The sequence below is a fragment of the Phyllobates terribilis genome, unplaced genomic scaffold, assembly GCF_046119375.1.
Source record: "Phyllobates terribilis strain yellow unplaced genomic scaffold, ASM4611937v1 Scaffold_7__3_contigs__length_470593459, whole genome shotgun sequence".
Taxonomy (NCBI): domain Eukaryota; kingdom Metazoa; phylum Chordata; class Amphibia; order Anura; family Dendrobatidae; genus Phyllobates; species Phyllobates terribilis.
In genome coordinates, this window is record NW_027362767.1 from 25432903 (window position 1) to 25458791 (window position 25889).

Consider the following 25889-nt stretch of genomic DNA (forward strand, 5'->3'; position numbering starts at 1 on the left):
ATTGAATTTTCAACCTGATGGAGGTCAGTATAGATGGACTAATAGAACAAGTCCCACACACTGCTAGAAGCCCAAATATTTTTTCAGAGCTAGATGCAGATAAAATTATTTTTAATTTGCAACATGGTGAAGGTTAGTATAGATGGACTAATAGACCAAGTCCCACACACTGCTTGAAGCCCAAATATTTTTTCAGAGCTAGATGCACAAAAAAATTATATTGAATTTCAACCTGATGGAGGTCAGTATAGATGGACTAATAGACCAAGTCCCAAACACTACTAGAAGCCCAAATATTTTTTCAGAGCTAGATGCAGATAAAAATTATTTTTAGTTTGCAACCTGGTGGAGGTTAGTATAGATGGACTAATAGACCAAGTCTCACACACTGCTAGAAGCCCAAATATTTTTTCAGAGCTAGATGCAGATAAAAATTATTTTTAATTTGCAACCTGGTGGAGGTTAGTATAGATGGACTAATAGACCAAGTCCCACACACTGCTAGAAGCCCAAATATTTTTTCAGAGCTAGATGCACAAAAAATTATATTGAATTTGCAACCTGATGGAGGTCAGTATAGATGGACTAATAGACCAAGTCCCACACACTGCTAGAAGCCCAAATATTTTTTCAGAGCTAGATGCAAATAATAATTATTTTTAGTTTGCAACCTGGTGGAGGTTAGCATAGATGGACTAATAGACCAAGTCCCACACACTGCTAGAAGCCCAAATATTTTTTCCGAGCTAGATGCAGATAAAAATTATTTTTAATTTGCAACCTGGTGGAGGTTAGTATAGATGGACTAATAGACCAAATCCCACACACTGCTAGAAGCCCAAATATTTTTTCAGAGCTAGATGCAGAAAAAAATGATATTGAATTTGCAACCTGATGGAGGTTAGAATAGATGGACTAATAGAGCAAGTCCCACACACTGCTAGAAGCCCAAATATTTTTTCAGAGATAGATGCAGAAAAATATTATATTGAATTTGCAACATGATGGAGGTCAGCATAGATGGACTAATAGAACAAGTCCCACACACTGCTAGAAGCCCAAATTTTTTTTCAGAGCTAGATGCAGATAAAAATTATTTTTAATTTGCAACCTGGTGGAGGTTATTATAGATGGACTAATAGACCAAGCCCCACACATTGCTAGAAGCCCAAATATTTTTTCAGAGCTAGATGCAGATAAAAAATATTTTTAATTTGCAACCTGGTGGAGGTTAGTATAGATGGACTAATAGACCAAGTTCCACACACTGCTAGAAGCCCAAATATTTTTTCAGAGCTAGATGTAGAAAAAAATTATATTCAATTTGCAACCTGATGGAGGTTAGTAAAGATGGACTAATAGACCAAGTCCCACACACTGCTAGAAGCCCAAATATTTTTTCAGAGCTAGATGAAGAAAAAAATTATTTTTAATTTGCAACCTGTTGGAGGTTAGTATAGATGGACTAATAGATCAAGTCCCACACACTGCTAGAAGCCCAAAAATTTTTTCAGAGCTAGATGCAGATAAAAATTATTTTTAATTTGCAACCTGGTGGAGGTTAGTATAGATGGACTAAAAGACCAAGTCCCACACACTGCTAGAAGCCCAAATATTTTTTCAGAGCTAGATGCACAAAAAAATTATATTGAATTTGCAACCTGATGGAGGTCAGTATAGATGGACTAATAGACCAAGTCCCACACACTGCTAGAAGCCCAAATATTTTTTCAGAGCTAGATGCAGATAAAAATTATTTTTAGTTTGCAACCTGGTGGAGGTTAGTATAGATGGACTAATAGACCAAGTCCCACACACTGCTAGATGCCCAAATATTTTTTCAGAGCTAGATGCAGATAAAAATTATTTTTAATTTGCAACCTGGTGGAGGTTAGTATAGATGGACTAATAGACCAAATCCCACACACTGCTAGAAGCCCAAATATATTTTCAGAGCTAGATGCAGAAAAAAAAGATATTGAATTTGCAACCTGATGGAGGTTAGAATAGATGGACTAATAGACCAAGTCCCTCACACTGCTAGAAGCCCAAATATTTTTTCAGTGATAGATGCAGCAAAAAATTATATTGAATTTGCAACCTGATGGAGGTCAGTATAGATGGACTAATACACCAAGTCCCACACACTGTTAGAAGCCCAAAGATTTTTTCAGAGCTAGATGCAGATAAAATTATTTTTAATTTGCAACCTGGTGGAGGTTAATATAGATGGACTAATAGACCAAGTCCCACACACTGCTAGAAGCCCAAATATTTTTTCAGAGCTAGATGCAGAAAAAAATGATATTGAATTTGCAACCTGATGGAGGTTAGAATAGATGGACTAATAGACCAAGTCCCACACACTGTTAGAAGCCCAAATATTTTTTCAGTGATAGATGCAGAAAAAAATTATATTGAATTTGCAACCTGATGGAGGTCAGTATAGATGGACTAATACACCAAGTCCCACACACTGCTAGAAGCCCAAATATTTTTTCAGAGCTAGATGCACAAAAAAATTATATTGAATTTGCAACCTGATGGAGGTCAGTATAGATGGACTAATAGACCAAGTCCCACACACTGCTAGAAGCCCAAATATTTTTTCAGAGCTAGATGCAGATAAAAATTATTTTTAGTTTGCAACCTGGTGGAGGTTAGTATAGATGGACTAATAGACCAAGTCCCACACACTGCTAGAAGCCCAAATATTTTTTCAGAGCTAGATGCAGAAAAAAATTATTTTTAATTTGCAACCTGGTGGAGGTTAGTATAGATGGACTAATAGACCAAGTCCCACACACTGCTAGAAGCCCAAATATTTTTTCAGAGCTAGATGCAGAAAAAAATGATATTGAATTTGCAACCTGATGGAGGTTAGAATAGATGGACTAATAGACCAAGTCCCACACACTGCTAGAAGCCTAAATATTTTTTCAGTGATAGATGCAGAAAAAAATTATATTGAATTTGCAACCTGATGGAGGTCAGTATAGATGGACTAATACACCAATTCCCACACACTGCTAGAAGCCCAAAGATTTTTTCAGAGCTAGATGCAGATAAAATTATTTATAATTTGCAACCTGGTGGAGGTTAATATAGATGGACTAATAGAACAAGTCCCACACACTGCTAGAAGCCCAAATATTTTTTCAGAGCTAGATGCAGAAAAAAATTATATTTAATTTGCAACCTGATGGAGTTCAGTATAGATGGACTAATAGACCAAGTCCCACACCCTGCTAGAAGCCCAAATATTTTTTCAACGCTAGATGCAGAAAAAAATTATATTGAATTTGCAACATGATGGAGGTCAGTATAGATGGACTAATAGACCAAGTCCCACACATTGCTAGAAGCCCAAATATTTTTTCAGAGCTAGATGCAGATAAAAATTATTTTTAATTTGCAACCTGGTGGAGGTTAGTATAGATGGACTAATAGACCAAGTCCCACACACTGCTAGAAGCCCAAATATTTTTTCAGAGCTAGATGAAGAAAAAAATTATTTTTAATTTGCAACCTGGTGGAGGTTAGTATAGATGGAGTAATAGATCAAGTCCCACACACTGCTAGAAGCCCAAATATTTTTTCAGAGCTAGATGCAGAGAAAAATTATTTTTAATTTGCAGCCTGGTGGAGGTTAGTATAGTTGGACTAATAGATCAAGTCCCACACACTGCTAGAAGCCCAAATATATTTTCAGAGCTAGATGCAGAAAAATATTATATTGAATTTGCAACTTGATGGAGGTTAGTATAGATGGACTAATAGACCAAGTCCCACACACTGCTTGAAGTCCAAATATTTTTTCAGAGCTAGATGCAGAAAAAAAATATTTTTAATTTGCAACATGGTGAAGGTTAGTATAGATGGACTAAGAGACCAAGTCCCACACACTGCTAGAAGCCCAAATTTTATTTTCAGAGCTAGATGCAGATAAAAATTATTTTTAATTTGCGAACTGGTGGAGATTATTATAGATGGACTAATAGACCAAGTCCCACACACTGCTAGAAGCCCAAATATTTTTTCAGAGCTAGATGCACAAAAAAATTATATTGAATTTGCAACCTGATGGAGGTCAGTATAGATGGACTAATAGACCAAGTCCCAAACACTGCTAGAAGCCCAAATATTTTTTCAGAATTAGATGCAGATAAAAATTATTTTTAGTTTGCAACCTGGTGGAGGTTAGTATAGATGGACTAATAGACCAAGTCCAACACACTGCTAGAAGCCCAAATATTTTTTCCGAGCTAGATGCAGATAAAAATTATTTTTAATTTGCAACCTGGTGGAGGTTAGTATAGATGGACTAACAGACCAAATCCCACACACTGCTAGAAGCCCAAATATTTTTTCAGAGCTAGATGCAGAAAAAAATGATATTGAATTTGCAACCTGATGGAGCTTAGCATAGATGGACTAATAGACAAAGTCCCACACACTGCTAGAAGCCCAAATATTTTTTCAGAGCTAGATGCAGAGAAAAATTATTTTTAATTTGCAGCCTGGTGGAGGTCAGTATAGATGGACTAATAGATCAAGTCCCACACACTGCTAGAAGCCCAAATATTTTTTCAGAGCTAGATGCAGAAAAATATTATATTGAATTTGCAACTTGATGGAGGTTAGTATAGATGGACTAAATGACAAGTCCCACACACTGCTTGAAGCCCAAATATTTTTTCAGAGCTAGATGCAGAAAAAAATTATATTGAATTTGCAACCTGATGGAGGTCAGTATAGATGGACCAATAGAACAAGTCCCACACACTGCTAGAAGCCCAAATATTTTTTCAGAGCTAGATGCAGATAAAATTATTTTTAATTTGCAACATGGTGAAGGTTAGTATAGATGGACTAATAGACCAAGTCCCACACACTGCTTGAAGTCCAAATATTTTTTCAGAGCTAGATGCACAAAAAAATTATATTGAATTTGCAACCTGATGGAGGTCAGTAAAGATGGACTAATAGAACAAGTTCCACACACTGCTTGAAGCCCAAATATTTTTTCAGAGCTAGATGCAGAAAAAAATTATATTGAATTTGCAACCTGGTGGAGGTTATTATAGATGGACTAATAGACCAAGTCCCACACATTGCTAGAAGCCCAAATATTTTTTCAGAGCTAGATGCAGATAAAAAATATTTTTAATTTGCAACCTGGTGGAGGTTAGTATAGATGGACTAATAGACCAAATCCCACACACTGCTAGAAGCCCAAATATTTTTTCAGAGCTAGATGCAGAAAAAAATGATATTGAATTTGCAACCTGATGGAGGTTAGAATAGATGGACTAATAGAGCAAGTCCCACACACTGCTAGAAGCCCAAATATTTTTTCAGAGATAGATGCAGAAAAATATTATATTGAATTTGCAACCTGATGGAGGTCAGCATAGATGGACTAATAGAACAAGTCCCACACACTGCTAGAAGCCCAAATTTTTTTTCAGAGCTAGATGCAGATAAAAATTATTTTTAATTTGCAACCTGGTGGAGGTTATTATAGATGGACTAATAGACCAAGCCCCACACATTGCTAGAAGCCCAAATATTTTTTCAGAGCTAGATGCAGATAAAAAATATTTTTAATTTGCAACCTGGTGGAGGTTAGTATAGATGGACTAATAGACCAAGTTCCACACACTGCTAGAAGCCCAAATATTTTTTCAGAGCTAGATGTAGAAAAAAATTATATTCAATTTGCAACCTGATGGAGGTTAGTAAAGATGGACTAATAGACCAAGTCCCACACACTGCTAGAAGCCCAAATATTTTTTCAGAGCTAGATGAAGAAAAAAATTATTTTTAATTTGCAACCTGTTGGAGGTTAGTATAGATGGACTAATAGATCAAGTCCCACACACTGCTAGAAGCCCAAAAATTTTTTCAGAGCTAGATGCAGATAAAAATTATTTTTAATTTGCAACCTGGTGGAGGTTAGTATAGATGGACTAATAGACCAAGTCCCACACACTGCTAGAAGCCCAAATATTTTTTCAGAGCTAGATGCACAAAAAAATTATATTGAATTTGCAACCTGATGGAGGTCAGTATAGATGGACTAATAGACCAAGTCCCACACACTGCTAGATGCCCAAATATTTTTTCAGAGCTAGATGCAGATAAAAATTATTTTTAATTTGCAACCTGGTGGAGGTTAGTATAGATGGACTAATAGACCAAATCCCACACACTGCTAGAAGCCCGAATATTTTTTCAGAGCTAGATGCAGAAAAAAATGATATTGAATTTGCAACCTGATGGAGGTTAGAATAGATGGACTAATAGACCAAGTCCCTCACACTGCTAGAAGCCCAAATATTTTTTCAGTGATAGATGCAGAAAAAAATTATATTGAATTTGCAACCTGATGGAGGTCAGTATAGATGGACTAATACACCAAGTCCCACACACTGTTAGAAGCCCAAAGATTTTTTCAGAGCTAGATGCAGATAAAATTATTTTTAATTTGCAACCTGGTGGAGGTTAATATAGATGGACTAATAGACCAAGTCCCACACACTGCTAGAAGCCCAAATATTTTTTCAGAGCTAGATGCAGAAAAAAATGATATTGAATTTGCAACCTGATGGAGGTTAGAATAGATGGACTAATAGACCAAGTCCCACACACTGCTAGAAGCCCAAATATTTTTTCAGTGATAGATGCAGAAAAAAATTATACTGAATTTGCAACCTGATGGAGGTCAGTATAGATGGACTAATACACCAAGTCCCACACACTGCTAGAAGCCCAAATATTTTTTCAGAGCTAGATGCACAAAAAAATTATATTGAATTTGCAACCTGATGGAGGTCAGTATAGATGGACTAATAGACCAAGTCCCACACACTGCTAGAAGCCCAAATACTTTTTCAGAGCTAGATGCAGATAAAAATTATTTTTAGTTTGCAACCTGGTGGAGGTTAGTATAGATGGACTAATAGACCAAGTCCCACACACTGCTAGAAGCCCAAATATTTTTTCAGAGCTAGATGCAGAAAAAAATTATTTTTAATTTGCAACCTGGTGGAGGTTAGTATACATGGACTAATAGACCAAGTCCCACACACTGCTAGAAGCCCAAATATTTTTTCAGAGCTAGATGCAGAAAAAAATGATATTGAATTTGCAACCTGATGGAGGTTAGAATAGATGGACTAATAGACCAAGTCCCACACACTGCTAGAAGCCTAAATATTTTTTCAGTGATAGATGCAGAAAAAAATTATATTGAATTTGCAACCTGATGGAGGTCAGTATAGATGGACTAATACACCAAGTCCCACACACTGCTAGAAGCCCAAAGATTTTTTCAGAGCTAGATGCAGATAAAATTATTTTTAATTTGCAACCTGGTGGAGGTTAATATAGATGGACTAATAGAACAAGTCCCACACACTGCTAGAAGCCCAAATATTTTTTCCGAGCTAGATGCAGATAAAAATTATTTTTAATTTGCAACCTGGTGGAGGTTAGTATAGATGGACTAACAGACCAAATCCCACACACTGCTAGAAGCCCAAATATTTTTTCAGAGCTAGATGCAGAAAAAAATGATATTGAATTTGCAACCTGACGGAGGTTAGCATAGATGGACTAATAGACAAAGTCCCACACACTGCTAGAAGCCCAAATATTTTTTCAGAGCTAGATGCAGAGAAAAATTATTTTTAATTTGCAGCCTGGTGGAGGTCAGTATAGATGGACTAATAGATCAAGTCCCACACACTGCTAGAAGCCCAAATATTTTTTCAGAGCTAGATGCAGAAAAATATTATATTGAATTTGCAACTTGATGGAGGTTAGTATAGATGGACTAAATGACAAGTCCCACACACTGCTTGAAGCCCAAATATTTTTTCAGAGCTAGATGCAGAAAAAAATTATATTGAATTTGCAACCTGATGGAGGTCAGTATAGATGGACCAATAGAACAAGTCCCACACACTGCTAGAAGCCCAAATATTTTTTCAGAGCTAGATGCAGATAAAATTATTTTTAATTTGCAACATGGTGAAGGTTAGTATAGATGGACTAATAGACCAAGTCCCACACACTGCTTGAAGCCCAAATATTTTTTCAGAGCTAGATGCACAAAAAAATTATATTGAATTTCAACCTGATGGAGGTCAGTATAGATGGACTAATAGATCAAGTCCCAAACACTGCTAGAAGCCCAAATATTTTTTCAGAGCTAGATGCAGATAAAAATTATTTTTAGTTTGCAACCTGGTGGAGGTTAGTATAGATGGACTAATAGACCAAGTCCCACACACTGCTAGAAGCCCAAATATTTTTTCAGAGCTAGATGCAGAAAAAAATGATATTGAATTTGCAACCTGATGGAGGTTAGCATAGATGGACTAATAGACCAAGTCCCACACACTGCTAGAAGCCCAAATATTTTTTCAGAGCTAGATGCAGAGAAAAATTATTTTTAATTTGCAGCCTGGTGGAGGTCAGTATAGATGGACTAATAGATCAAGTCCCACACACTGCTAGAAGCCCAAATATTTTTTCAGAGCTAGATGCAGAAAAATATTATATTGAATTTGCAACTTGATGGAGGTTAGTATAGATGGACTAAATGACAAGTTCCACACACTGCTTGAAGCCCAAATATTTTTTCAGAGCTAGATGCAGAAAAAAATTATATTGAATTTGCAACCTGATGGAGGTCAGTATAGATGGACTAATAGAACAAGTCCCACACACTGCTAGAAGCCCAAATATTTTTTCAGAGCTAGATGCAGATAAAATTATTTTTAATTTGCAACATGGTGAAGGTTAGTATAGATGGACTAATAGACCAAGTCCCACACACTGCTTGAAGCCCAAATATTTTTTCAGAGTTAGATGCACAAAAAAATTATATTGAATTTCAACCTGATGGAGGTCAGTATAGATGGACTAATAGACCAAGTCCCAAACACTGCTAGAAGCCCAAATATTTTTTCAGAGCTAGATGCAGATAAAAATTATTTTTAGTTTGCAACCTGGTGGAGGTTAGTATAGATGGACTAATAGACCAAGTCCCACACACTGCTAGAAGCCCAAATATTTTTTCAGAGCTAGATGCAGATAAAAATTATTTTTAATTTGCAACCTGGTGGAGGTTAGTATAGATGGACTAATAGACCAAGTCCCACACACTGCTAGAAGCCCAAATATTTTTTCAGAGCTAGATGCAAATAAAAATTATTTTTAGTTTGCAACCTGGTGGAGGTTAGCATAGATGGACTAATAGACCAAGTCCCACACACTGCTAGAAGCCCAAATATTTTTTCAGAGCTAGATGCAGATAAAAAATTATTTTTAATTTGCAACCTGGTGGAGGTTAGTATAGATGGACTAATAGACCAAATCGCACACACTGCTAGAAGCCCAAATACTTTTTCAGAGCTAGATGCAGAAAAAAATGATATTGAATTTGCAACCTGATGGAGGTTAGAATAGATGGACTAATAGACCAAGTCCCACACACTGCTAGAAGCCCAAATATTTTTTCTGAGATAGATGCAGAAAAATATTATATTGAATTTGCAACCTGATGGAGGTCAGCATAGATGGACTAATAGAACAAGTCCCACACACTGCTAGAAGCCCAAATTTTTTTTCAGAGCTAGATGCAGATAAAAATTATTTTTAATTTGCAACCTGGTGGAGGTTATTATAGATGGACTAATAGACCAAGTCCCACACATTGCTAGAAGCCCAAATATTTTTTCAGAGCTAGATGCAGATAAAAAATATTTTTAATTTGCAACCTGGTGGAGGTTAGTATAGATGGACTAATAGACCAAATCCCACACACTGCTAGAAGCCCAAATACTTTTTCAGAGCTAGATGCAGAAAAAAATGATATTGAATTTGCAACCTGATGGAGGTTAGAATAGATGGACTAATAGACCAAGTCCCACACACTGCTAGAAGCCCAAATATTTTTTCAGAGATAGATGCAGAAAAATATTATATTGAATTTGCAACCTGATGGAGGTCAGCATAGATGGACTAATAGAACAAGTCCCACACACTGCTAGAAGCCCAAATATTTTTTGAGAGCTAGATGCAGATAAAAATTATTTTTAGTTTGCAACCTGGTGGAGATTAGTATAGATGGACTAATAGACCAAGTCCCAAACATTGCTAGAAGCCCAAACATTTTTTCAGAGCTAGATGCAGATAAAAAATATTTTTAATTTGCAACCTGGTGGAGGTTAGTATAGATGGACTAATAGACCAAGTTCCACACACTGCTAGAAGCCCAAATATTTTTTCAGAGCTAGATGTAGAAAAAAATTATATTCAATTTGCAACCTGATGGAGGTTAGTAAAGATGGACTAATAGACCAAGTCCCACACACTGCTAGAAGCCCAAATATTTTTTCAGAGCTAGATGAAGAAAAAAATTATTTTTAATTTGCAACCTGTTTTAGGTTAGTAAAGATGGACTAATAGATCAAGTCCCACACACTGCTAGAAGCCCAAAAATTTTTTCAGAGCTAGATGCAGATAAAAATTATTTTTAATTTGCAACCTGGTGGAGGTTAGTATAGATGGACTAATAGACCAAGTCCCACACACTGCTAGAAGCCCAAATATTTTTTCAGAGCTAGATGCACACAAAAATTATATTGAATTTGCAACCTGATGGAGGTCAGTATAGATGGACTAATAGACCAAGTCCCACACACTGCTAGAAGCCCAAATATTTTTTGAGAGCTAGATGCAGATAAAAATTATTTTTAGTTTGCAACCTGGTGGAGATTAGTATAGATGGACTAATAGACCAAGTCCCACACACTGCTAGATGCCCAAATATTTTTTCAGAGCTAGATGCAGATAAAAATTATTTTTAATTTGCAACCTGGTGGAGGTTAGTATAGATGGACTAATAGACCAAATCCCACACACTGCTAGAAGCCCAAATATTTTTTCAGAGCTAGATGCAGAAAAAAATGATATTGAATTTGCAACCTGATGGAGGTTAGAATAGATGGACTAATAGACCAAGTCCCTCACACTGCTAGAAGCCCAAATATTTTTTCAGTGATAGATGCAGAAAAAAATTATATTGAATTTGCAACCTGATGGAGGTCAGTATAGATGGACTAATACACCAAGTCCCACACACTGTTAGAAGCCCAAAGATTTTTTCAGAGCTAGATGCAGATAAAATTATTTTTAATTTGCAACCTGGTGGAGGTTAATATAGATGGACTAATAGACCAAGTCCCACACACTGCTAGAAGCCCAAATATTTTTTCAGAGCTAGATGCAGAAAAAAATGATATTGAATTTGCAACCTGATGGAGGTTAGAATAGATGGACTAATAGACCAAGTCCCACACACTGCTAGAAGCCCAAATATTTTTTCAGTGATAGATGCAGAAAAAAATTATATTGAATTTGCAACCTGATGGAGGTCAGTATAGATGGACTAATACACCAAGTCCCACACACTGCTAGAAGCCCAAATATTTTTTCAGAGCTAGATGCACAAAAAAATTATATTGAATTTGCAACCTGATGGAGGTCAGTATAGATGGACTAATAGACCAAGTCCCACACACTGCTAGAAGCCCAAATACTTTTTCAGAGCTAGATGCAGATAAAAATTATTTTTAGTTTGCAACCTGGTGGAGGTTAGTATAGATGGACTAATAGACCAAGTCCCACACACTGCTAGAAGCCCAAATATTTTTTCAGAGCTAGATGCAGAAAAAAATTATTTTTAATTTGCAACCTGGTGGAAGTTAGTATACATGGACTAATAGACCAAGTCCCACACACTGCTAGAAGCCCAAATATTTTTTCAGAGCTAGATGCAGAAAAAAATGATATTGAATTTGCAACCTGATGGAGGTTAGAATAGATGGACTAATAGACCAAGTCCCACAAACTGCTAGAAGCCTAAATATTTTTTCAGTGATAGATGCAGAAAAAAATTATATTGAATTTGCAACCTGATGGAGGTCAGTATAGATGGACTAATACACCAAGTCCCACACACTGCTAGAAGCCCAAAGATTTTTTCAGAGCTAGATGCAGATAAAATTATTTTTAATTTGCAACCTGGTGGAGGTTAATATAGATGGACTAATAGAACAAGTCCCACACACTGCTAGAAGCCCAAATATTTTTTCCGAGCTAGATGCAGATAAAAATTATTTTTAATTTGCAACCTGGTGGAGGTTAGTATAGATGGACTAACAGACCAAATCCCACACACTGCTAGAAGCCCAAATATTTTTTCAGAGCTAGATGCAGAAAAAAATGATATTGAATTTGCAACCTGACGGAGGTTAGCATAGATGGACTAATAGACAAAGTCCCACACACTGCTAGAAGCCCAAATATTTTTTCAGAGCTAGATGCAGAGAAAAATTATTTTTAATTTGCAGCCTGGTGGAGGTCAGTATAGATGGACTAATAGATCAAGTCCCACACACTGCTAGAAGCCCAAATATTTTTTCAGAGCTAGATGCAGAAAAATATTATATTGAATTTGCAACTTGATGGAGGTTAGTATAGATGGACTAAATGACAAGTCCCACACACTGCTTGAAGCCCAAATATTTTTTCAGAGCTAGATGCAGAAAAAAATTATATTGAATTTGCAACCTGATGGAGGTCAGTATAGATGGACTAATAGAACAAGTCCCACACACTGCTAGAAGCCCAAATATTTTTTCAGAGCTAGATGCAGATACAATTATTTTTAATTTGCAACATGGTGAAGGTTAGTATAGATGGACTAATAGACCAAGTCCCACACACTGCTTGAAGCCCAAATATTTTTTCAGAGCTAGATGCACAAAAAAATTATATTGAATTTCAACCTGATGGAGGTCAGTATAGATGGACTAATAGACCAAGTCCCAAACACTGCTAGAAGCCCAAATATTTTTTCAGAGCTAGATGCAGATAAAAATTATTTTTAGTTTGCAACCTGGTGGAGGTTAGTATAGATGGACTAATAGACCAAGTCCCACACACTGCTAGAAGCCCAAATATTTTTTCAGAGCTAGATGCAGAAAAAAATGATATTGAATTTGCAACCTGATGGAGGTTAGCATAGATGGACTAATAGACCAAGTCCCACACACTGCTAGAAGCCCAAATATTTTTTCAGAGCTAGATGCAGAGAAAAATTATTTTTAATTTGCAGCCTGGTGGAGGTCAGTATAGATGGACTAATAGATCAAGTCCCACACACTGCTAGAAGCCCAAATATTTTTTCAGAGCTAGATGCAGAAAAATATTATATTGAATTTGCAACTTGATGGAGGTTAGTATAGATGGACTAAATGACAAGTTCCACACACTGCTTGAAGCCCAAATATTTTTTCAGAGCTAGATGCAGAAAAAAATTATATTGAATTTGCAACCTGATGGAGGTCAGTATAGATGGACTAATAGAACAAGTCCCACACACTGCTAGAAGCCCAAATATTTTTTCAGAGCTAGATGCAGATAAAATTATTTTTAATTTGCAACATGGTGAAGGTTAGTATAGATGGACTAATAGACCAAGTCCCACACACTGCTTGAAGCCCAAATATTTTTTCAGAGCTAGATGCAGAAAAAAATTATATTGAATTTGCAACCTGATGGAGGTTAGAATAGATGGACTAATAGACCAAGTCCCACACACTGCTAGAAGCCCAAATATTTTTTCAGTGATAGATGCAGAAAAATATTATATTGAATTTGCAACCTGATGGAGGTCAGTATAGATGGACTAATAGAACAAGTCCCACACACTGCTAGAAGCCCAATTTTTTTTTTCAGAGCTATATGCAGAGAAAAATTATTTTTAATTTGCAGCCTGGTGGAGGTCAGTATAGATGGACTAATAGATCAAGTCCCACACACTGCTAGAAGCCCAAATATTTTTTCAGAGCTAGATGCAGAAAAATATTATATTGAATTTGCAACTTGATGGAGGTTAGTATAGATGGACTAAATGACAAGTTCCACACACTGCTTGAAGCCCAAATATTTTTTCAGAGCTAGATGCAGAAAAAAATTATATTGAATTTGCAACCTGATGGAGGTCAGTATAGATGGACTAATAGAACAAGTCCCACACACTGCTAGAAGCCCAAATATTTTTTCAGAGCTAGATGCAGATAAAATTATTTTTAATTTGCAACATGGTGAAGGTTAGTATAGATGGACTAATAGACCAAGTCCCACACACTGCTTGAAGCCCAAATATTTTTTCAGAGTTAGATGCACAAAAAAATTATATTGAATTTCAACCTGATGGAGGTCAGTATAGATGGACTAATAGACCAAGTCCCAAATAATGCTAGAAGCCCAAATATTTTTTCAGAGCTAGATGCAGATAAAAATTATTTTTAGTTTGCAACCTGGTGGAGGTTAGTATAGATGGACTAATAGACCAAGTCCCACACACTGCTAGAAGCCCAAATATTTTTTCAGAGCTAGATGCAGATAAAAATTATTTTTAATTTGCAACCTGGTGGAGGTTAGTATAGATGGACTAATAGACCAAGTCCCACACACTGCTAGAAGCCCAAATATTTTTTCAGAGCTAGATGCAAATAAAAATTATTTTTAGTTTGCAACCTGGTGGAGGTTAGCATAGATGGACTAATAGACCAAGTCCCACACACTGCTAGAAGCCCAAATATTTTTTCAGAGCTAGATGCAGATAAAAATTATTTTTAATTTGCAACCTGGTGGAGGTTAGTATAGATGGACTAATAGACCAAATCGCACACACTGCTAGAAGCCCAAATACTTTTTCAGAGCTAGATGCAGAAAAAAATGATATTGAATTTGCAACCTGATGGAGGTTAGAATAGATGGACTAATAGACCAAGTCCCACACACTGCTAGAAGCCCAAATATTTTTTCTGAGATAGATGCAGAAAAATATTATATTGAATTTGCAACCTGATGGAGGTCAGCATAGATGGACTAATAGAACAAGTCCCACACACTGCTAGAAGCCCAAATTTTTTTTCAGAGCTAGATGCAGATAAAAATTATTTTTAATTTGCAACCTGGTGGAGGTTATTATAGATGGACTAATAGACCAAGTCCCACACATTGCTAGAAGCCCAAATATTTTTTCAGAGCTAGATGCAGATAAAAAATATTTTTAATTTGCAACCTGGTGGAGGTTAGTATAGATGGACTAATAGACCAAATCCCACACACTGCTAGAAGCCCAAATACTTTTTCAGAGCTAGATGCAGAAAAAAATGATATTGAATTTGCAACCTGATGGAGGTTAGAATAGATGGACTAATAGACCAAGTCCCACACACTGCTAGAAGCCCAAATATTTTTTCAGAGATAGATGCAGAAAAATATTATATTGAATTTGCAACCTGATGGAGGTCAGCATAGATGGACTAATAGAACAAGTCCCACACACTGCTAGAAGCCCAAATATTTTTTGAGAGCTAGATGCAGATAAAAATTATTTTTAGTTTGCAACCTGGTGGAGATTAGTATAGATGGACTAATAGACCAAGTCCCACACATTGCTAGAAGCCCAAACATTTTTTCAGAGCTAGATGCAGATAAAAAATATTTTTAATTTGCAACCTGGTGGAGGTTAGTATAGATGGACTAATAGACCAAGTTCCACACACTGCTAGAAGCCCAAATTTTTTTTCAGAGCTAGATGTAGAAAAAAATTATATTCAATTTGCAACCTGATGGAGGTTAGTAAAGATGGACTAATAGACCAAGTCCCACACACTGCTAGAAGCCCAAATATTTTTTCAGAGCTAGATGAAGAAAAAAATTATTTTTAATTTGCAACCTGTTTTAGGTTAGTAAAGATGGACTAATAGATCAAGTCCCACACACTGCTAGAAGCCCAAAAATTTTTTCAGAGCTAGATGCAGATAAAAATTATTTTTAATTTGCAACCTGGTGGAGGTTAGTATAGATGGACTAATAGACCAAGTCCCACACACTGCTAGAAGCCCAAATATTTTTTCAGAGCTAGATGCACAAAAAAATTATATTGAATTTGCAACCTGATGGAGGTCAGTATAGATGGACTAATAGACCAAGTCCCACACACTGCTAGAAGCCCAAATATTTTTTGAGAGCTAGATGCAGATAAAAATTATTTTTAGTTTGCAACCTGGTGGAGATTAGTATAGATGGACTAATAGACCAAGTCCCACACACTGCTAGATGCCCAAATATTTTTTCAGAGCTAGATGCAGATAAAAATTATTTTTAATTTGCAACCTGGTGGAGGTTAGTATAGATGGACTAATAGACCAAATCCCACACACTGCTAGAAGCCCAAATATTTTTTCAGAGCTAGATGCAGAAAAAAATGATATTGAATTTGCAACCTGATGGAGGTTAGAATAGATGGACTAATAGACCAAGTCCCTCACACTGCTAGAAGCCCAAATATTTTTTCAGTGATAGATGCAGAAAAAAATTATATTGAATTTGCAACCTGATGGAGGTCAGTATAGATGGACTAATACACCAAGTCCCACACACTGTTAGAAGCCCAAAGATTTTTTCAGAGCTAGATGCAGATAAAATTATTTTTAATTTGCAACCTGGTGGAGGTTAATATAGATGGACTAATAGACCAAGTCCCACACACTGCTAGAAGCCCAAATATTTTTTCAGAGCTAGATGCAGAAAAAAATGATATTGAATTTGCAACCTGATGGAGGTTAGAATAGATGGACTAATAGACCAAGTCCCACACACTGCTAGAAGCCCAAATATTTTTTCAGTGATAGATGCAGAAAAAAATTATATTGAATTTGCAACCTGATGGAGGTCAGTATAGATGGACTAATACACCAAGTCCCACACACTGCTAGAAGCCCAAATATTTTTTCAGAGCTAGATGCACAAAAAAATTATATTGAATTTGCAACCTGATGGAGGTCAGTATAGATGGACTAATAGACCAAGTCCCACACACTGCTAGAAGCCCAAATACTTTTTCAGAGCTAGATGCAGATAAAAATTATTTTTAGTTTGCAACCTGGTGGAGGTTAGTATAGATGGACTAATAGACCAAGTCCCACACACTGCTAGAAGCCCAAATATTTTTTCAGAGCTAGATGCAGAAAAAAATTATTTTTAATTTGCAACCTGGTGGAAGTTAGTATACATGGACTAATAGACCAAGTCCCACACACTGCTAGAAGCCCAAATATTTTTTCAGAGCTAGATGCAGAAAAAAATGATATTGAATTTGCAACCTGATGGAGGTTAGAATAGATGGACTAATAGACCAAGTCCCACACACTGCTAGAAGCCTAAATATTTTTTCAGTGATAGATGCAGAAAAAAATTATATTGAATTTGCAACCTGATGGAGGTCAGTATAGATGGACTAATACACCAAGTCCCACACACTGCTAGAAGCCCAAAGATTTTTTCAGAGCTAGATGCAGATAAAATTATTTTTAATTTGCAACCTGGTGGAGGTTAATATAGATGGACTAATAGAACAAGTCCCACACACTGCTAGAAGCCCAAATATTTTTTCCGAGCTAGATGCAGATAAAAATTATTTTTAATTTGCAACCTGGTGGAGGTTAGTATAGATGGACTAACAGACCAAATCCCACACACTGCTAGAAGCCCAAATATTTTTTCAGAGCTAGATGCAGAAAAAAATGATATTGAATTTGCAACCTGACGGAGGTTAGCATAGATGGACTAATAGACAAAGTCCCACACACTGCTAGAAGCCCAAATATTTTTTCAGAGCTAGATGCAGAGAAAAATTATTTTTAATTTGCAGCCTGGTGGAGGTCAGTATAGATGGACTAATAGATCAAGTCCCACACACTGCTAGAAGCCCAAATATTTTTTCAGAGCTAGATGCAGAAAAATATTATATTGAATTTGCAACTTGATGGAGGTTAGTATAGATGGACTAAATGACAAGTCCCACACACTGCTTGAAGCCCAAATATTTTTTCAGAGCTAGATGCAGAAAAAAATTATATTGAATTTGCAACCTGATGGAGGTCAGTATAGATGGACTAATAGAACAAGTCCCACACACTGCTAGAAGCCCAAATATTTTTTCAGAGCTAGATGCAGATAAAATTATTTTTAATTTGCAACATGGTGAAGGTTAGTATAGATGGACTAATAGACCAAGTCCCACACACTGCTTGAAGCCCAAATATTTTTTCAGAGCTAGATGCACAAAAAAATTATATTGAATTTCAACCTGATGGAGGTCAGTATAGATGGACTAATAGACCAAGTCCCAAACACTGCTAGAAGCCCAAATATTTTTTCAGAGCTAGATGCAGATAAAAATTATTTTTAGTTTGCAACCTGGTGGAGGTTAGTATAGATGGACTAATAGACCAAGTCCCACACACTGCTAGAAGCCCAAATATTTTTTCAGAGCTAGATGCAGAAAAAAATGATATTGAATTTGCAACCTGATGGAGGTTAGCATAGATGGACTAATAGACCAAGTCCCACACACTGCTAGAAGCCCAAATATTTTTTCAGAGCTAGATGCAGAGAAAAATTATTTTTAATTTGCAGCCTGGTGGAGGTCAGTATAGATGGACTAATAGATCAAGTCCCACACACTGCTAGAAGCCCAAATATTTTTTCAGAGCTAGATGCAGAAAAATATTATATTGAATTTGCAACTTGATGGAGGTTAGTATAGATGGACTAAATGACAAGTTCCACACACTGCTTGAAGCCCAAATATTTTTTCAGAGCTAGATGCAGAAAAAAATTATATTGAATTTGCAACCTGATGGAGGTCAGTATAGATGGACTAATAGAACAAGTCCCACACACTGCTAGAAGCCCAAATATTTTTTCAGAGCTAGATGCAGATAAAATTATTTTTAATTTGCAACATGGTGAAGGTTAGTATAGATGGACTAATAGACCAAGTCCCACACACTGCTTGAAGCCCAAATATTTTTTCAGAGCTAGATGCAGAAAAAAATTATATTGAATTTGCAACCTGATGGAGGTTAGAATAGATGGACTAATAGACCAAGTCCCACACACTGCTAGAAGCCCAAATATTTTTTCAGTGATAGATGCAGAAAAATATTATATTGAATTTGCAACCTGATGGAGGTCAGTATAGATGGACTAATAGAACAAGTCCCACACACTGCTAGAAGCCCAATTTTTTTTTTCAGAGCTATATGCAGATAAAAATTATTTTTAATTTGCAACCTGGTGGAGGTTATTATAGATGGACTATTAGCCCAAGTACAACACACTGCTAGAAGCCCAAATGTTTTTTCAGAGCTAGATGCATATAAAAATTATTTTTAATTAGCAACCTGGTGGAGGTTAGTATAGATGGACTAATAGACCAAGTCCCACACACTGCTAGAAGCCCAAATATTTTTTCAGAGCTAGATGCAGAAAAAAATTATTTTTAATTTGCAACCTGGTGGAGGTCAGTATAGATGGACTAATAGACCAAGTCCCACACACTGCTAGAAGCCCAAATATTTTTTCAGAGCTAGATGCAGATAAAAATTACTTTTAATTTGCAACCTGGTGGAGGTTAGTATAGATGGACTAATAGACCAAGTACCACACACTGCTAGATGCCCAAATATTTTTTCAGAGCTAGATGCACAAAAAAGTTATATTGAATTTGCAGCCTGATGGAGTTCAGTATAGATGGACTAATAGACCAAGTCTCACACACTGCTAGAAACCCAAATATTTTTTCAGAGCTAGATGCAGATAAAAATTATTTTTAATTTGCAACCTGGTGGAGGTTAGTATAGATGGACTAACAGACCAAGTCCCACACACTGCTAGAAGCCCAAATATTTTTTCAGAGCTAGATGCAGAAAAAAATTATATTGAATTTACAACCTGATGGAGGTCAGTATAGATGGACTAATAGAACAAGTCCCACACACTGCTGGAAGCCCAAATATTTTTTCAGAGCTAGATGCAGATAAAAATTATTTTTAATTTGCAACCTGATGGAGGTTAGTATTAGAGATGAGCGTTGTTCGACTAGAACTGTTCGCCAATCTCAAATTCGAGCTGTTTTGGGCGGTGTTCGAGTTGTTCGACGAACCCGAACGATTTGCAAAAAATTCGGCTGTTCGAGGTTATGTTCGATAATTGTTCGTGCACCAAAAGCGTGTCCTGCATGTCTGGTGCTATTTAGAGCACCAATCATGCAGGGATTGTCTGCCACTCACTGTAATGCCACAGCCATGGTGGTTGTGGCATTACAGTGATTGCCCAAATCGATGGGAACAGTGCCAACAGTGAAACATGAAAAGCCGGCAATTCAGCAGCGGCATACACCGGTACCCGACAATTTAGAACCGAAAGAATAGAGCTTCACACCTAGATTAGATAGATATAAACATGTCAGCCACATATATATGAAGTACAGTGACAGTGTTGCTTACTGTACTTGTCATTTAGCGTAAAGGATTTATCAAAAAAAATAATAGTGTTTTCATGCACCGTCTCTTTAAAAAAGCCGGCCGGCAATTCAGCAGCGGTACCCGACAATTTAGAATAGAAGGAATAGAGAATCACACATAGATTAGATAGATAGAAACATGTCAGTCACATATATATGAAGTACAGTGACAGTGTTGATTACTGTACTTGTCATTTAGTGTAAAGGATTTATCAAAAAAAATATTAGTGTTTTCATGCACCGTCTCTTTAAAAAAGCCGGCCGGCAATTCAGCATCTGTACCCAACAATTTAGAATAGAAGGAATAGAGAATCACACATAGATTAGATAGATAGAAACATGTCAGTCACATATATATGAAGTACAGTGACAGTGTTGCTTACTGTACTTGTCATTTAGTGTAAAGGATTTATTAAAAAAAATAATAGTGTTTTCATGCACCGTCTCTTTAAGAAAGCCGGCCGGCAATTCAGCATCTGTACCCGACAATTTATAACAGACAGAATAGAGCTTCACACATAGATTAGATAGATAGAAACATGTCAGTCACATATATATGAAGTACAGTGATAGTGTTGGTTACTGTACTTGTCATTTAGTATTAAAATAAAGGATATATTATTAAAAAAATTGGCGTGGGGTTCCCCTTAATTTTAGGCTCTAGCGGAGGTTAAGCAGACAGCTGGGGCAGATGTTTGAAGCCTGGGAAGGGGGTAATACCCACGGAGCTTCCCAGGCTACTAATATCAGCCCCCAGTGGAATACCTAGCCTTTACTAGCTATTAAAATGGGGGACCCCCCCCAAAAAATGACGTGGGGTCCCCCCTAATTTAATAGCTAGCAAAGGCTAGGCAGACAGCTGGGGGCTGATATTAATAGCCCAGGAAGGGAGCCATGAATATTGGCCCCCTCCCAGGCTAGAAACACCAGCCGTCAGCCGCCCCAAAAATGGCGCATTCATAGGATGCGCCAATTCTGGCACTTAGCCTCGCTCTTCCACGCTGTCCTGGTGCGGTGGCAGGGGGTAATAGGGCTGGAGTTGATGTCAGCTTATAATGCCAGCTGACATCAAGCCCAGGTTAGTAATGGAGAGGCGTCTATAAGACACCCCCTTTACTAACCCCATAGTCAAAGTTAAAAAAAACACAAACACCCAGAATAAAGTCCTTTAATTGAAATAAAGACACAATTCTTTATTGTTCTAAATTAAACCATACTTACCATCACGCCCATTCCAGCTGAAGCCAACGATCTCCTGTAATAAAAATAAAATAATAAACCAACCTCATCCTTACCTTTCCATGGTTCCCACGACAGCTTCAGCTCTGCTACATCGAGATGACAGGCTGGACCGCAGCAGAACGCCGCCATCCAGCCTGTCATCCCGCAGACACTGAGAAGAGCAGGCTTGCTTGCGCTCCACATTGTCTCTCTGTGACGGCATAAAGATGAGCCGAGGTCATGCCCAATGAACTCGGCTCACCTCATGCACGTCATTGACAGCGTGGGAGAATTCTCACGCTGAAGCGCTGAGTGCAGGAGAATTTTCCCACGCTGTCAGTGAGGTGCATGAGGTGAGCTGAGTTCATTGGACATGAGCTCACCTCATGCACGTCACTGACAGCGTGGGAGAATTCTCCTGCACTCAGCACTTCAGCGTGAGAATTTTCCCACGCTGTCAGTGACGTGCATGAGGTGAGCCGAGTTCATTGGACATGACCTCGGCTCATCTTTATGCCGTCCCAGCGAGACACTGAGGAGCGCAAGCATGCCTGCTCTTCTCAGTGTCTGCGGCATGACAGGCTGGATGGCAGCGTTCTGCTGCGGTCCAGCCTGTCATCTCGATGTAGCAGAGCTGAAGCTGTCGTGGGAACCATGGAAAGGTAAGGATGAGGTTGGTTTATTATTTTTCTTTTATTGCAGGAGATCGTTGGCTTCAGCTGGAATGGGCGTGATGGTAAGTATAGTTTAATTTAGAACAATAAAGAATTGTGTGTTTATTTCAATTAAAGGACTTTATTCTGGGTGTTGTTTTTTTTAAATACTTTACTAGAAATTCATGGCGGTCATGTCTAATACTGGCGTGACCCCATGAATTTTGGGCTTGGGGCCAGCTGATAATACCAAGCTGGCCCTAACCCCTTTATTACCCAGTGAGCCACCGCACCAGGGCCCTGGATGAGTTGGGTACAGCGCCAGAAGATGGCGCTTCTATGAACGCGCCATTTTCCGGGGTGGCTGCGGACTGCAATTTGCAGCGGGGGGGGCCCAGAAAGCTTGGTACTCCCTGCGCTGCAGATTCCAGCCCCCAGCTGCCTAGTTGTACCTGGCTGGACACAAAAATAGGGCGAAGCCCCACGTATTTTTTTTTTAATTATTTCATGAAATTCATGAAATAATTAAGAAAAAAAGGCCTTCCCTATATTGTTGTGTCCGGCCAGGTACAAATAGGCAGCTGGTGGTTGGGGGCAGCCCATTCCTGCCTGCTGTACCTGGCTGGACACAAATATAGTGCGAAGCCCCACTTCAATTTTTTTAAATTATTTCAGGAAATTCATGAAATAATTAAAAAAAAATTGACGTGGGGCTTCGCACTATATTTGTGTCCAGTCAGGTGCAGCAGGCAGGAACGGGCTGCCCCCAACTACCAGCTGCCTATTTGTACCTGGCCGGACACAACAATATAGGGAAGCCCTTTTTTTCTTAATTATTTCATGAAATAAAATAAAGAAAATTGACGTGGGGCTTCGCCCTGTTTTTGTGTCCAGCCAGGTACAACTATGCAGCTGGGGGCTGGAATCCGCAGCGCAGGGAGGCCAAAGCTTTCTGGGCCACCCCCGCTGCAAATTGCAGTCCGCAGCCACCCCGGAAAATGGCGCGTTCATAGAAGCGCCATCTTCTGGCGCTGTACCCAACTCATCCAGGGCCCTGATGCGGTGGCTCACTGGGTAATAAAGGGGTTAGGGCCAGCTTGGCATTATCAGCTGGCCCTAAGACCAAAATTCATGGGGTCACGCCAATATTAGACATGACCACCATGAATTTCTAGTAAAGTATTTAAAAAAAACACAACACCCAGAAAAAAGTCCTTTAATTGAAATAAACACACAATTCTTTATTGTTCTAAATTAAACCATACTTACCATCACGCCCATTCCAGCTGAAGCCAACGATCTCCTGAAATAAAAGAAAAATAATAAAGCAACATCATCCTTACCTTTCCATGGTTCCCATGACAGCTTCAGCTCTGCTACATCGAGATGACAGGCTGGACCGCAGCAGAACGCTGCCATCCAGCCTGTCATCCCGCAGACACTGAGAAGCGCAGGCTTGCTTGCGCTCCACAGTGTCTATCTGTGAGGGCATCCAGATGAGCCGAGTTAATGTCCAATGAACTCGGCTCACCTCATGCACGTCACTGACAGCGTGGGAAAATTCTCCTGCACTCAGCGCTTCAGCGTAGGAGAATTCTCACACTGAAGCGCTGAGTGCAGGAGAATTCTCCCACGCTGTCAGTGACGTGCAGGAGGTGAGCTGACTTCATTGGACATGAGCTCACCTTATGCACGTCACTGACAGCGTGGGAAAATTCTCCTGCACTCAGCACTTCAGCGTGGGAGAATTCTCACGCTGAAGCGCTGAGTGCAGGAGAATTCTCCCACGCTGTCAGTGACGTGCAGGAGGTGAGCTGAGTTCATTGGACATGAGCTCACCTTATGCACGTCACTGACAGCGTGGGAGAATTCTCCTGAACTCAGCGCTTCAGCATGAGAATTTTCCCACGCTGTCAGTGACGTGCATGAGGTGCGCCGAGTTCATTGGACATGAACTCGTCTCATCTTTATGCCGTCACAGCCAGACACTGCAGAGCGCAAGCAAGCCTGCGCTTCTCAGTGTCTGCGGGATGACAGGCTGGATGGCAGCTTTCTGCTGCGGTCCAGCCTGTCATCTCGATGTAGCAGAGCTGAAGCTGTCGTGGGAACCATGGAAAGGTAAGGATGATGTTGCTTTAATATTTTTCTTTTATTGCAGGAGATCGTTGGCTTCAGCTGGAATGGGCGTGACGGTAAGTATGGTTTAATTTAGAACAATAAAGGATTGTGTCTTTATTTCAATTAAAGGACTTTATTCTGGGTGTTTGTGTTTTCTTTTAACTTTGACTATGGGGTTAGTAATGGGGGTGTCTTATAGACGCCTCTCCATTACTAACCTGGGCTTGATGTCAGCTGGCATTATAAGCTGACATCAACCCCAGCCCTATTACCCCCTGCAACCGCTACAGGGCAGCGTGGAAGAGCGAGGCTAAGTGCCAGAATTGGCGCATCCTATGAATGCGCCATTTCTGGGGCGGCTGATGGCTGGTGTTTCTAGCCTGGGAGGGGGCCAATATTCATGGCTCCCTTCCTGGGCTATTAATATCAGCCCCCAGCTGTCTGCCTAGCCTTTGCTAGCTATTAAATTAGGGGGGACCCCACGTCATTTTTTGGGGGGGGTTCCCCATTTTAATAGCTAGTAAAGGCTATGTATTCAGCTGGGGGCTCATATTAGTAGCCTGGGAAGCTCCGTGGGTATTACCCCCTTCCCAGGCTTCAAACATCTGCCCCAGCTGTCTGCTTAACCTCCGCTAGAGACTAAAATTAAGGGGAACCCCACGCCAATTTTTTTTAATAATAAATCCTTTTTTTTAATACTAAATGACAAGTACAGTAACCAACACTATCACTGTACTTCATATATATGTGACTGACATGTTTCTATCTATCTAATCTATGTGTGAAGCTCTATTCTGTCTGTTATAAATTGTCGGGTACAGATGCTGAATTGCCGGCCGGCTTTCTTAAAGAGACGGTGCATGAAAACACTATTATTTTTTTTAATAAATCCTTTACACTAAATGACAAGTACAGTAAGCAACATTGTCACTGTACTTCATATATATGTGACTGACATGTTTCTATCTATCTAATCTATGTGTGAAGCTCTATTCTGTCTGTTATAAATTGTCGGGTACAGTTGCTGAATTGCCGGCCGGCTTTTTTAAAGAGACAGTGCATGAAAACACTATTATATTTTTTAATAAATCCTTTACACTAAATGACAAGTACAGTAAGCAACACTGTCACTGTACTTCATATATATGTGACTGACATGTTTCTATCTATCTAATCTATGTGTGAGGCTCTATTCCTTCTTGTCTAAATTGTCGGGTACCGGTGTATGCCGCTGCTGAGTTGCCGGCCGGCTTTTTTAAAGAAAGCGTCTTCTGAGCAGTTTGTCAGCTATTGGACACCTTTGAAGGTGTTTTCTATGTGTTTCTATGTGTTTTTGTTTGCCTGCCATTGGTTTTAACGGTGTTCGACGGTGTTCTAAGGTGTTCGACGAACAGTTCGACGAACAGTTCCACGAACAACCCGGTGTTCGA